The following is a 13,701-nucleotide window of genomic DNA, read 5'->3' as shown; positions in this document are numbered from 1 at the left end:
CATATGCCACCACTGCCTGGCTATAGTCACTTTTTATTCTGAGAAATAAAAGAAGCATTATTAACTTTGGTTTTGTATCATAGATCAAATGGTCACAGATTTGGGCTAGAATCTTCAGGAAAAAGGAACTTAGAGTAAACATGCTTAAAGGAGACTTGACCGGAATTAAAGTCTAGTATTTAGCAGTGCTGTGCAGTAATAATATAGGCTCTGAAATCCACCTGTCTGTCCACCACTTGTCAGCTAGTGACATAAAGAATATAGGGAATCCCAATAAGATGGCAAAAGAATATAGCAATAACTCTCCACTTTTGAAATCCATTCATTCATTAGAGCAACATTTGCAGCAATGTTTCCATGATATAACTCCATAGACCCAAAACCCTTCTTACTGACTGTGATGTCAGAGCACTTTTTAAATTACATTTCAGGGGCTAGAGAGGGTTTAGTAGAGAGCACATGTTGCTCCTGGAGAGGATGGAGGACAACTCCCAGCACCTGCTTACTGACCTACACCATGTAACAACAGTTCCAAGGGGGATCTGATGGCCTCTCCTGAGTAATGCAGGGGCAAGACATGCACTTGGTGCACAAACATCCATGTATCCATGACCTCCATGGGTACTGCACATGATAGAGATGTAATATGCAGGCAAAGCGTCCATACACATAAAATAAAGATAAATATATCAAATAAATAAATCCTTGACAAAGAGTAGTATTAGGGGACCAGCTAAGTGCTACAGTGCTTGCTTAGCATGCACAAGGCCCTAGGCTCAGTCCTCAGTAGCATCCCTCATCCAAAACAAACTAAGGGTGCCTCAAAAGCCACCCTCAATGATTGAAGCTCCTCATGGGCTCTGGCAGCCAGAAGGATTGTATCAGAAACAAGAGCATGCTCCCCTTCCATCTCCCCATTCATCCACAGCACAGGCAGCCATGACCTCAGTAAGTGGTTTCCTGAGATCCACAAGCTCTAGTATGTTCTAAGCACTGAGCTGACATAAAATCCCTTTGAAGAAAATTAAAACTGTGGCCAGCAAAGCCAGACAGTGGTGGCACACACCTTTAATCCTGCAAGTAGATCTCTGTGTTTAATGTCAGCCTGGTCTACAGAGCAAGTTCCAGGACAACCTCCAAAGCCACAAAGAAACCCTGCCTCAAAAAAACAAAAACCAAAAAATCAAATGGATAAATAAACAAACAAACCATGCATGGAAACAACCATCAAGATGCAATTCCCATCCATCTGCTGAGAGAACTAACTCTACAAGCAAGCAGAGCAATTGCTTCAGGTGACTTAAAAGGAAAAAGGAGCCCTCCCCACATCCCAACCATCTTCCACTGTGGCCTGGGGTACACAATCCCAATGATCACATCCTTGAGTGTTTATTGGGTGCATCTGCTTTTTAGGATTGTCAAGGGTTCAAAGTGTGGAGGTTTTTATACATTAGCATGAGACAAAGTGATAGGTGTCAAAAGCCCTGAGTCGAGGGATTGAGCCATTCCAACATGAAGAGAGGGAAAATCTCCATGAAGATATCAATTAATTTGGTTTGCTTAAGCAGACCTTAGAAATGAGACAAGTTGGCAAAGGGTCTTCTAGACTAAAAATATGACCTAGCAACAACTACTTTACATAGCAAGTGTTTGTAGATTCCCTATTGCTGGGTCTTGGGCCTGGAGAAGCCAAGGACAATCCCTACATATAAGAAGACTAGATGGCATTTGAAAGGCAGGGGAAGGGAGCATTGGGCACCTGAGGTAAGACAAGAAACACCAACTGGGCCAAATCAGGGTCATCCCCTTAGAAGAGGGCTTGCCTGGGCTTCCTCTCAAATGACAATGACGGGGTGGGGTGGTGACAGCACCTTCAGAGATGTTTGTAAGAGAGTATTGGGCTTGTCAATGGTTGGAAAATGGTTGCACAAGATGAGTGAGAAGAAAAATACAGGAGAGAGGAGATGGGATACAAATACTACAAAATTGGGGCTGGAGAGATGGGTCAGTGGTTAAGAGCACTGACTGTTCTTCCAGAGGACCTGGGTTCAATTCCCAATGACCCACATGTCAGTTCACAATTGTCTGCAATTCTAGATCCAGGGGATCAGACACCCATGGCAAAACACCAATGCACATAAAGAGAGAGAGAGACAGAGACAGAGACAGAGACAGAGAGAGATGGCATTTGGCCCTGGAGGCAACTGACCAGCATTGAAAGATTGTGAACTATGGCTGAGAATGAGGAGACTACCTTTGGAGAAAAGAGCAGTGACTCAGGTTACAGGAGGCTGGGATGAAGGCTGGGAAACCCCTTAGGAAGCTGAGACGCCCAGGGAGGGGGACTGAAGATGATGATGGGGGCAGAATCAGTGATTTCTGGAGAAGAAGAACTTGTGGGCTTTGGCCACCAGCTATCTAAGAGTTTGAGGGACAGGGGAGAGGTCAGAGTGATGCACCCAACTTTGTACTCCCTTTCAGCTGGACCTCATCCAACCCTGCCCCTCCAGCTAGTCCTACCCTTTACCTCAAAGACACTCTGAAAGCTCGGAGGATTCCTCCTGGTTAGTTTCTGATTTTAAGACTAGATTGTAGAACTGGGTAGTGGTGGCACATACCTTTAGTCCCAGCACATGAGAAGCAGAGGTAGGCAGATTTCTTTGAGCTTGAGAGTAGGCCAGCCTGCTCTACATAGCAAGTTCCAAGACCTCCAGGACTGTTACACAGAGAAACCCTGTCTTAGGGGGAAAAAACTTAGGACTCTACAATCTGCTCACAAGGAAGAGGTCAAGACCTCCTCAAGTGGGTGTGATAGCACGTACCTATAATCTCTGCATGTGGTAGGCAAGGCTGGAAGATTAAGACTCCCAGGACAGCCTGGGCTACATAGAGACTTGTCTCAAAAAATCAAACAAACAAAACAAAGGAAAAACCCTCTTGAGATGCACAAAACACACATAGCCCATGTATAAGTAGTTACTGGACTCCAAGCACCAGGAAAAACAACAGATAGGACATTTCCCCCATCTTTTTCCTCTCTGAGCATACCCAGTGGCCCAGGCGTCATAGGGGACCAGTCCTTGCCCCTTTTCCACCTCACTGAGGCCAGACCAGCCTGAGCTGGCCTTGGATCTTCTTTCCAGTGAGCTGCTGGCTGCAGAGCCCTTGCAGCTCTTTTTAAAATAGCTAATGCTCTCCCTTTACCCTCTACCTGCCAAGTCTGATTTGCCAAGCTTTCCCCTGCCCTGTAGATGGATGGAATCCTGGGAGTTCTCACACCCTAAGTTAAAGCACCAGCAAGGACTCCAGCACCCAGGGAGGAAAATACTGGCCACTGCCACCATAGTGTGACCCAAGATAAATGAGAATCGAATTTCTCTATGATCAAACACACACATTGGGAAACATGCACCACTCCCTTTGGCCCTTCCGAGGTAATCTTTCCATCTACAGAGGTAGCGCCCCCAGGGTCCCCCAAGAGAGCTCACTACAGGGTGTTGCTTTAAGTGTGGAACACTCCCAAGCACCTGTTTGCCTCACTCACCCCACTTACATGACCTCAGGCTTCTCTGCTCTGGTGCTAGGCAGGGAGTCATCCCAAAGCCTATCAACTAAGCATAGGAGGGCACATCAAGTCTTGCTGTTCTGTGGATATGTACACTACCATATAAAAATAGGTATCTAGCAGCAGGAGAGGTGGACAGAGGCCACAAGACCTAAAATGTCCCACACCCTAGCAAAGACTGGGACAGAGGCCTTCTGGTTTTAAGCAGGTGTTTCTAGTCTCTGACAGCTCACAGGCAATGAACTCCAACCTACATAGCTGCAAAGGGACCTCCCCTCCATGCTTACTACAAAATTAACAGGGAGGAGGCAACTGCCTTAAGTGCCAGGTGTGGTAGTACCTCCCTATAATCCCAGCAGGAGGGAAGGTTTAAGAGTCACAAGTTCAAGGCCAACCTTTTCTACATAGCAAGACCCTGTCTCAAAAGGGGGGGCAGTGTCACCACCTTTAATCCCACCATTTAGGAAACAGGCAGACTGATCTCTGTGAGTTCAAGGCCAGCCTGATCTGCAGAGTGAGTTCCAGGACAGCCAAGGCTACACAGATAAAACTTGCTTGAAACAAAACAAAAACAAACAGAAAAAAAGAGAAAGAAAACAAAGGAAGGAAGAGAAAAAGACATCTAAGACAACCAGTTGGGCTAGGAGTCTGATGGCACCTCCACCACCTACTTTTGTGTTTGTTCGGTGGTTGGTTGGCTGGTTGGCTGGTTGGCTGGCTGATTGGCTGATTGGCTGGTTGGTTAGTTGGTTGGTTGGTTGGTTGGCTGGTTGGGTTATAGTTCCATAGTTCATGCTAGCTTTGTACTCACAGCAATCCTGCCTCACCCTTCCAAGTGTCAAGATTGTAGGAATAAGATGTCATACCTGTTATGTATTTCACTTTCATCCAGGGCCTCTTCCAGCCCCTGCCCCCTTCTACTAACCCTGTCCTCTATCTCAGGACACTTAGGGGGTCTCCTTCTAGAGCTTAGGGTGGACCTGTGTCTCTCTACTAAGGGTTCAGGAACAGAGGCCAGTCCCAAAAAAATCAAGAATCCCAAAGAAGATAATGAGCAGAGGAACGGTACTGAGTGAATGTTTAAGGGGGTCCTTTTGGAATAATGGGCAAAAATGGAAAGTACTGTTTATTGTAATAGTAGAGACAAAAATCTGTAAGTCAGGCCGGGTGGTGGCGGCATACACCTTTGATCCCAGCACTCAGGAGGCAAAGGCAGGCAGATCTCTGAGTCTGAGACCAGCCTGGTCTACAGAGTGAGTTCCAGGACAGCCAGGGCTACACAGAGAAACCCTGTCTCAAATAAATAAATAAATAAATAAATAAATAAATAAATAAATAAATAGATCTGCAAAGTCAAGGGTACTAAAAGAATTTAAAAGGAAGTTAACTTTCCATATCTGGTTCCCCATGGTCATCAGATGTTGTCTGCTCCTACAAAGGGATGGCACAGCTTGTTTTAATCTTGTACCTCAGGTAAAGCAACAGCAACTACCTTGTAAAAGCCAGGGCTGTTTTCTAGATACATGTGAGCTTGTTTGTTAGTAAACCTAGAAGTCATGTTTCTACTAGGCTTTTCAATGAAATTGATGTTAAGCATTTTATATCTTAGTTTTATCATTTGTTTTCTGATAGCCTTATATAGCCTCAAATTCACTTTGTTGTCAGGATGACCTTGAACTCCTCGTCATCCCTACCTTCCATCGTCCAAGTGCTGGAATTATAGGCATGTGCCACTTATCCTGCAGATAGCCAGTGTTTTAATATTGCCTGTTTGGCAGCTTGAACTTAAACCTACTGGGTTAAATTGATGTCTGCTTACTCACGTGCTACTTTTGACTCTTGCAAAGTTTCATACATAGTTCTTTTAAAATACTTGTAATTTTCTGGAGCTAGAGAGATGGTCCTGCAGTTAAGAGCACTGCCTGCTCTTCCCAAGGACTTAGGTTTGATTCCCAGCTACACACTCTATAACTCTAGTTTCTGGGGATCCAATGCCCATTTCTGGCCTCTGCCAACACTGCACAAAAAAAAATGGTGTACAGATATGTATGCAGGCAAAACATTCCTACAGGTAAAAAGAAATAATAATATCTTTACAAATAAATACTTTTAATATTCTGTTTCCCCGCCATCCATAGCATGGAGGACATATATGGTAGGTGATTTGACATTTCCGATGCCTGGCCACAGCCTAGTCACTGGTTAACAACTGGAAGCTAAAAGGTTCATTGAAACCATAAATTACTAATTTTAGTGATATAGATCTTGCCCTACTTTTAAAAAAGAAGTCTCTATTTACACCTGTTAGGGAGGGCTAAAATGATAAAGAAACCAAACATGGTAATATTGTCCTACAATCACTCTGGAGGGCCAGGCAAGATGACAGCAGGGTTGAGGTCAACCTGGGCTACATAGTAAGATATTGCCTAAAAGAAAGACAAAATTCAGATAAACACATATTGTCAAAGATGGGGAAACCAGAATCCATACAATGATGGGGAGCTTGCTCCACTGCTTTGGAAGACAATTTTATCCAGTCCACAATTAAACACAGGATTACAGTATGACCTAGCAATTCCACTCAAGAAAAATGAAAACCTTAATCTATACCCAGGGACTTGCACTTGAATGTTCAACACAACATTATTTGTAACACTTAAAAGACAGAAACAAAGCCAGATGTGGTGGTACACAGCTGTATTACCAGAACTTGGGAAATGGAGTCAGGGCGATGAGGAGTTCAAGGTTCTCTTCACTACATAGGAAGTTCCAGGCTGGCCCAGGCTACATGAGGTCCTGTCTCATTTTTTAAAATACACATATCAAACAAAAAATGGAAGCAAGTCAAATATCTATCGGTAGACAAATGGATAAATAAAACCAGTGGGGTATCCTGGAGCTATGGCTCTGGCCTTAAGAGCATCATCAGAGCTGGGCATTGGTGGCGCACGCCTTTAATCCCAGCACTGGGAAGGCAGAGGCAGCCGGATCTCTGTGAGTTCGAGGCCAGCCTGTTTTACAGAGCAAGTTCCAGGACAGCCTCCAAAACAATACAGAGAAATCTGTCTCGAAAAACCAAAAAAAAAAAAAAAAAAAAGAGCATCAATCATCAGATACTACTTTTACAAAAGACCTGAGTTATGTTCCTGGCCCCGCAACAAGTGACTGGGGACCACCTGGACCAGCTCTAGTGGGATCCAAAGCCTCTGTCCTCTAAGAGTACCTGCATTCATTCACTCGTGTGCACACACAACACATGAAATTGAAAATAAAATAAATCCTTTTGTTTTGTTTTGATTGGTTGATTTTTCCCCCCAAGACAGGGTTTCTTTGTGTAGCCCTAGCTGTCCTAGAACTAGTTTTGTAGACTAGGCTGGCCCGGAACTCACAGAGAAATAGAAAGAAAACAAAAAAACTTTTTTTTTCTTTTCTGTTTTTGGAGACAGTGTTTTCTCTTGTAGCTTTGGAGCTGCCCTAGAACTCACAGGGATTCACTTGCCTCTAACTACCTCCCAAGTGCCAGGATTAAAGCTGTGCACCACCACCGCCTAGCTTAGGAAAAAAAAACTTTTAAATAAATCAGGAAATTAGCCTCTGGCAAGTAACTTAACCCTGAGCCTCAGTTTATTCCTCTGTAAAATGGAGCTATTCATAGCAGCTTCTACAGATGACAATGTAGGTGATACATAGAAATGTCATTGATGGGGCCAGCAAAATAATCCGGCAGATAGCAGTGCCTGCCACGAAGACTGACAGCCTGCGTTTGATCCCAGTGGCCTACAGAGTGAAAAGGAAAGAACTGATTCCCACAAGTTATTCTCTGCCCTCCATGTGGACGCCACGGCACATGTGCCCCCCACGCTAATTAACTGAGTAATTTCTTAGAAGACAATGACTGAGCCGCGAACATGGCTCAGGGGTAGAGCACCCACCTGGTACGCACAAGCCCCTGGGTTTAACTTCCAGAACCACAAAAGGAGAGAAGAAAGAGAAAGAGAAAGAAAGAGGGGAAGGAGAAGGAAGAAAATGAGGAAGAAAAATAAAAGGAGGAGAAAGAGGAGAGCGAGAGGGGGTGCTGACCCACAGTAAGTCCTTGAGAGCTGCTTCTCCCCGCTGCTGGTCAGTGAAGACCAAGGGCTGGTTGCTTACTGAGGAGGGTAAGGAATGAGGGGGGGAGGCGGAGGACGACGAGGAGTTGCAGGAACCAAATCACTAAATCTGAAGCCAAATAATCCTGGACCACAGTGGGCTGAGTCCTCCTATGTGAAGGCAAAGAGGCATCAGAGCAGCCAGAGCCTGCTGGGAACCCCGTTATCTTAGAAAGGGGCCCGTCCTGCCAAGGCTTTCCTTTTGGGGTATCAGAGTTAGAAATGGAGGAGGCAGAGGATAGTGGGAAAGAATTAGACGTTTGCACCTAGTTATTCACTGTTGACCGGGATGTTTCAAAAGCCTGATGTATTGGAAACCAATGTCTAGACCTCATTAGAGTACCTCATCAGCTGATGTCCGGTTGGGACGAGGGCGTGGTTGCACAACTGTTTTCCACAGAATAGAGTAAAGCCGAAGTGCAGCACACACACTAAGTTCCAGGACCCAAATTTGTTACTGGCAATTGAGTGCCCTCTAGTGTCAGTTAATGGGAAGACACATTTGTTTTTTAAAAAGTTGAGAAACTCCTACAAGTGCCAAACAGCAGTATTTTACATGGATATGGATATCGTATCCGGGGTAGGGAGGAGTACCGATAAAGTGCTAATATGGGGCGGAAGAGATGGTTCAACCGGTAAAGGCATTTGCTGCCTAACCTGATGACCTGAGTTTGAATCCAGGAACCCATGTGGCGGAAGGAGAAAACTGATTCCTGAAAGTTGGTCTCTGACCTCAGGAATATGCGCTTTGGGTGCACGGGCGTGAGCGCACACGCACACACAAACACATAAAATTTAAAACTATTTTAAAAACAAACGCAAATATAAGCAAGTGTAAATATGTCCTTCGGTGAAGAAGTTCAAAAGCGGATCTTCCCAAGACGGGCAACGGAGGAAAGAATGCCACTAAGTCTGTGGCGGAGTGTCATGGATTGGAGCCACAACAGAGTGTTGACTGTAGTGACTACACCACCTGCCAAACCCACATAGCAAAGGGAAACTTGGCTGCTCAGATTTACATACACACCGAGCAATGCAGGTGGGGGAAAAAAAAAAACGTGGCGAGGCATATTAGTTACTACTTTCTTTGTTGTTATGACAACATACCTGACCACACGAGGCTTGTTAACTGGAGTTAAACATTTTGTTCTAATGGGGCAACAAAAAAAGCATTTGATGATAGCGCTAGGGAGATGGTTTAGTGGGTGAGAGCGTCTGCAGCTCAAGCATGAGGATCTGAGTTCAAATCCCCAGCACCCACATTAAAAAGGTCAGCCTGGTCACAAGTATCTTGGGGGGAGGAATAGGAGAATTGCTGAAGCTTGCTGACCTCTGACCTACTTACAAATTCAATGATAAATCTCTCTGGGAATAAGGGAATAAGGTAGGGCACAGTAGATCTAGCAGGACACGGGACATGGACATGTGTACTTACACACACACACACACACACAGAGTGTGTGCTGTCATCAGAACTTTTTTCTTCTTCTTCTCTGAGCTTTGGTGAGTCCACTTGCAAAGTAGGTATTACAGTTTGCCTCGTATGCATGTATATGGGGAAATCCACAAAACTAACAGGATGTTTTTATCACGCGTGTTGGCTCTAGTGGAGAAAGCATGCCCACTTCCACAGACAAAGCAGTGCTGGCATCAATCTGTTTTACAGTGGGAGAAAAACCCTAGCCACACTGGCGTACCTTCACCTGCTTGCCCGCCCAGTTTGTGAAGGTTGCCAGGAAGTTGTATTTGGTGGAGTCAATGATTCACAGAAGTAAGTACTGCCTGACCATCCCAGTGTGGACTGGCCTGAAAAGGGGGCGGGGCAGCCCTAGCATGCAAAGATGCACTTTGAGCAGAGTCTAAATGGCTGCGGCAGCTCACAATCGGAACCCCGTTCTCCTTGCTTTGGGAGTCTGAGACATGCTGCCTCTTAGTAAGAATGCAGAGTATGACCCAGGCTACTCCTATTGCACCCTAAGTGCAGCACCTAGGGCTTCCTCCCTTGCGAATGTCATTCAGAAGTCCGAGACTTGAGCCAGGTAATGGTCAATGGCCTGAAAAGGGACATCCAGAAAATGGCCTGGGATCTGTTTTACAGATTAGTCCTTCCAGAAAACGTCAAAAGGCGGGCCTCTGGATGACTAAAGCTTCAGATGACTACTGTGTGACACGAAAGTCACCAAGGGACACCTGTAGGTCTCCTACATTCTTTTTTTTTTTAACATTTACCTTCATTTTAATGTATGAGTATATGTGGGGGTGAGACCAGAGGCGTCTGACTCCAGAGCTGGAGTTACAGGCAGTTGTGAGCTGTTTGGTGTGGATGCTGAGAACCAATCTCAGGTCTTCTGTGAGAGCAGCAAGTGCTCTTAGTTGCTGAGCCATTCCTCCAGCCTCGTGTCTGGGATGCTTAATGGGGCTCTGTGTTAGCTGGGTTTCTATTGCTGTGATAAACACCTGTGGGTGCACCAGACCTTGAGCAGAGACCCACTTCCCCATCAGCCTGGGAGTAGGCAGCTGTAAGACAATGTTTAATAAACATGTTTACTAAAAATAATACAATACCCGGGGCAATAAGTCCCTGAAAAGGGCGTGCCCTCGGGAACCACCAAGTCCTCGACCTTTTCCAAAGACTAACCACCTCTTCAGACCCACCCACCTCCACTTCTGGTGTCAGGGTATGTAATAACCAGCCAGAGTAGGAATAAAAGAGAGCCTTCTTGAGGAGCCTTCCAGTCTCTGTGTTGTCAATCCCCGACACCCTCCAAACATTCTCGGACACAGACTGTGCAGCAGACGCGGCAATTGGAGGTCCCACCGAGATGTGAAAGCCAGGTAAGTGGATGGGTCGTCCCTTTTGCCGGCCAGGGACTGATGGGGGGAAAATAGGAAAAGAAACGATGGGAAATAGTCCCTGGAAGTTTAAATTACAGTATCAAGTAAAAAAAAGTTATTTGAAGAACAGGGGACTACAATCATGGAAGGCTTTTTAAAATTGATTGAACGAGTGAGTCCATGGTTCATTACTGGGGGAGGCTTAAATGTCCCAGATTGGGAGGAGGTTTGCTATGATTTTCAGAGAGCTGGGTGTTGGTGGCACACGCCTTTAATCCCAACACTCCGGAGGCAGAGGTAGGTAGGATGAAGGCCATCCTGGTCTATAGAGGGAGTTCCAGGACAGCCTCCAAAAGGATAGAGAGAAACCCAGTCTCAAAAAAAAGGGAAAAAAAGACAAAAAGGTAAAATAAGAAATAAAATAAAAATCTCCAGTCTTTCCACCTGATCCACTGAGGTTAGGAAAGTAAAGGGGAACTGAGAGATCTAAAAAGTCTGGCCAGTAAGGCTATGCGGATGTGTTAAAAAGGGGTACCAAGCTAGGGGTACCAGATTAAATCTCCAGGCCTTCGCCTGACAAAGGTCAGGAAACTAAGGGGAACCTGAGAGATCACCCTCACCTGGAGGGTGGATTGGATTAAACCTCCAAGCCTTCGCCTGACAAAGGTCAGGAAAGAAAGGGGAACCTGAGAGATCGCCCTCAGTTGAGGGGTGGATTGGATTAAATCTCCAGTAAGAAAGAAAAATTGAGAGGTTGCCCTCAGTTGGAGGGTGGATTACATTAAATCTCTAGGCCTCAGCCTGACACCAAGGTCAGGAAAGAAAGGGGAACCCAAGAGATTGCCCTCAGTTGGAGGGTGGATTGTGTAAATCTTAAGGCTTTTTGCCTGAGGGAACATCCTGAGTTGGAGGATGGATTGAAAATGGGTGAATAGCCGTGCATTGGCGGCACACGCCTTTAATCCCAGTACACAGGCTGGCAGATCTCTTGAGTTCAAGGCCAGCCTGGTCTACAGAGCAAGTTCCAGGACAGCCTCCAAACAATACAGAGAAACCCTGTCTCAAAAAAAAATGGGTGAATCAAAAAAAATTGGTAACAGTAAAGAGGTACTGGTATTAAGTAAAGAAAAAGACAAAGACAAAGGTATATAAAATGGAAAATTCTGTTTGCATTTAAGTTCTATTTTGTGAGTCATCTCTAAAAACTTTTGGCCAAAAGCCTGCCCTCTCCACCTTGCATCTACAGAGTTACAAGGAGTAGATACGGCTGTACCCCATGACTGTAGCTCAAATGAAGGAATGATGAGGGGCACACAGGACTTTTTAACCTTTTTAGTTCAAGGATTGGCTGGAGTTGTTCTGTTACAGAGATTTCAATTAAGGAAGTTTCATTTCAACAGACTAATCATGACCTAAGGAAAAAGGATGATGCATGTATGTTCTGAATGTATGGTGTGGCCACACCGGTATATATGAAATGTGATTATGAATGCGTGAGTGTGAACTGCTTATATGATTAAAAGGATACTTAAATCCCTTCAAAAATAGTTAAAAAGCTACCTAAATTGCTTTAGATACAGCCAAAAGGAACACCCAGCCAGTCGGTTATTGTCTTAACAGAAAATTTAAGATGCAAATGAGGCCTTGTCAGCTAGTGAGAGCTCTACAGGTTAGATTGGGAAAGATTGCTCACAGACTTCAAATAATTTTCAAAAGTCTTTTGGGACACAATAGAGTTTACAATCTTTGAGTGATTTTCAGAAGTTTTTGGGAAACACCTAATGAATATGTCCTTTTTAAAGGGCACCTACAAATAATCTAGGTAGTGATCCAATTCACCTAGATAGTTAACCAAGGAGGGTAGACAAATCCTTCTACTGTTATGGTCCAGCTTCAACAGTTCAAACAAAATTTAGAAAATAAAAAAGGGGGAGTAATGTCCCCAGTCCCCACATGACTCATCAAATAATACACTCCTCATTTAAAAATTTTAAAATGTGAATGCCAGTGAACAATCTGCTTCAGACAGATTCTGGCATGATGGAACTTGAGCAACTATTGCTCAGGTCAAATGGAGACATCCATGCACTAGACAGTGGAGAAGACCCTAATTTGGGGTCGAGGGCATGTTTGTGTTTTCTTGCAGGAAAAGAATAAAGCTTCGGCAGCTGTCAGACCAATTAGTGAGATGCATGGAGCAGAGAAAAACTGGACCTGAGACCATGGGAGCCTACCTAAGCCAGTTTGAGTGACATCTCCTAAATCAGTTTTCCTGACCCTTGATGTCATCAAATCTACAGCCCCAGAAAGAAAGAAAACAGTCAGTTTGAGATTTCCAGTTTCTCAACAGGCCTGCTGCATCAACCTCCCGGACCCATGAGTTTTCATCCCAAAGCCAACAGAGAACTGGAAAGACTGTCTGCCCTTGACACACCTTGAAACAACAGAATTCATTTTGCCAGTTTTTCCCTTTGGGGGGAAAAAAGGACCCATTTAAAATATTTGGACATTGGTATGGACTGTGATGAGTAGCAAAAGCCTCTTTTCAGTATTTGAACAGGACTGGTCACTTGAAATATCAGACTTGGTGTTTCCTGTTTCTGGAATAGTGCCTATGCCAGTATATTTTTCTGGAGAAATGCAAATTGTCCTAATGCAACAAAAAAGAGACTTTGGCCCAAGTTGCATATTCAGCTGAGGCTACTGATGTTAAATCAACAAACTGCATCACCACAGGAACAAATTGGTGCTCTGTGGATAGTGCAACAAGCCTCTTGTTCATATTTTTTATAATGCTACATGTGTAACATCAATGATTGTACCTAATGTATCTGTGCAAGTGCACTTTCTAAATGCTTTCCTAAGTAGATCTTGGAACGATTGTAAACTTTATCACTGTTTTGACCATCAAATTGTAACTGTAAATCACATGCAGGTTACCCTTGTAACAGAGGAAGGCTGGTAGAATGTTATGGCCCAGATCTGGTGATGGAGAGGCGCTATGTCAATGGGGGTCCTAGAAATGGCGGCAGTGGCGGTAGGCATTCTGGCTTTATGCGGAGCTCAAACGTGCCTTGTTCCAGAGGCAAGAGATCCGTAACCAAGTATTGCTTAGCTTAGCCCATGGCAATCCCGATAGCCATGAAGGTTGGT

This window comes from Mesocricetus auratus, unplaced genomic scaffold (genome assembly GCF_017639785.1).
Source record: "Mesocricetus auratus isolate SY011 unplaced genomic scaffold, BCM_Maur_2.0 Super-Scaffold_15014, whole genome shotgun sequence".
Lineage (NCBI taxonomy): Eukaryota > Metazoa > Chordata > Mammalia > Rodentia > Cricetidae > Mesocricetus > Mesocricetus auratus.
Note: the sequence above shows the minus strand (reverse complement) of the source record.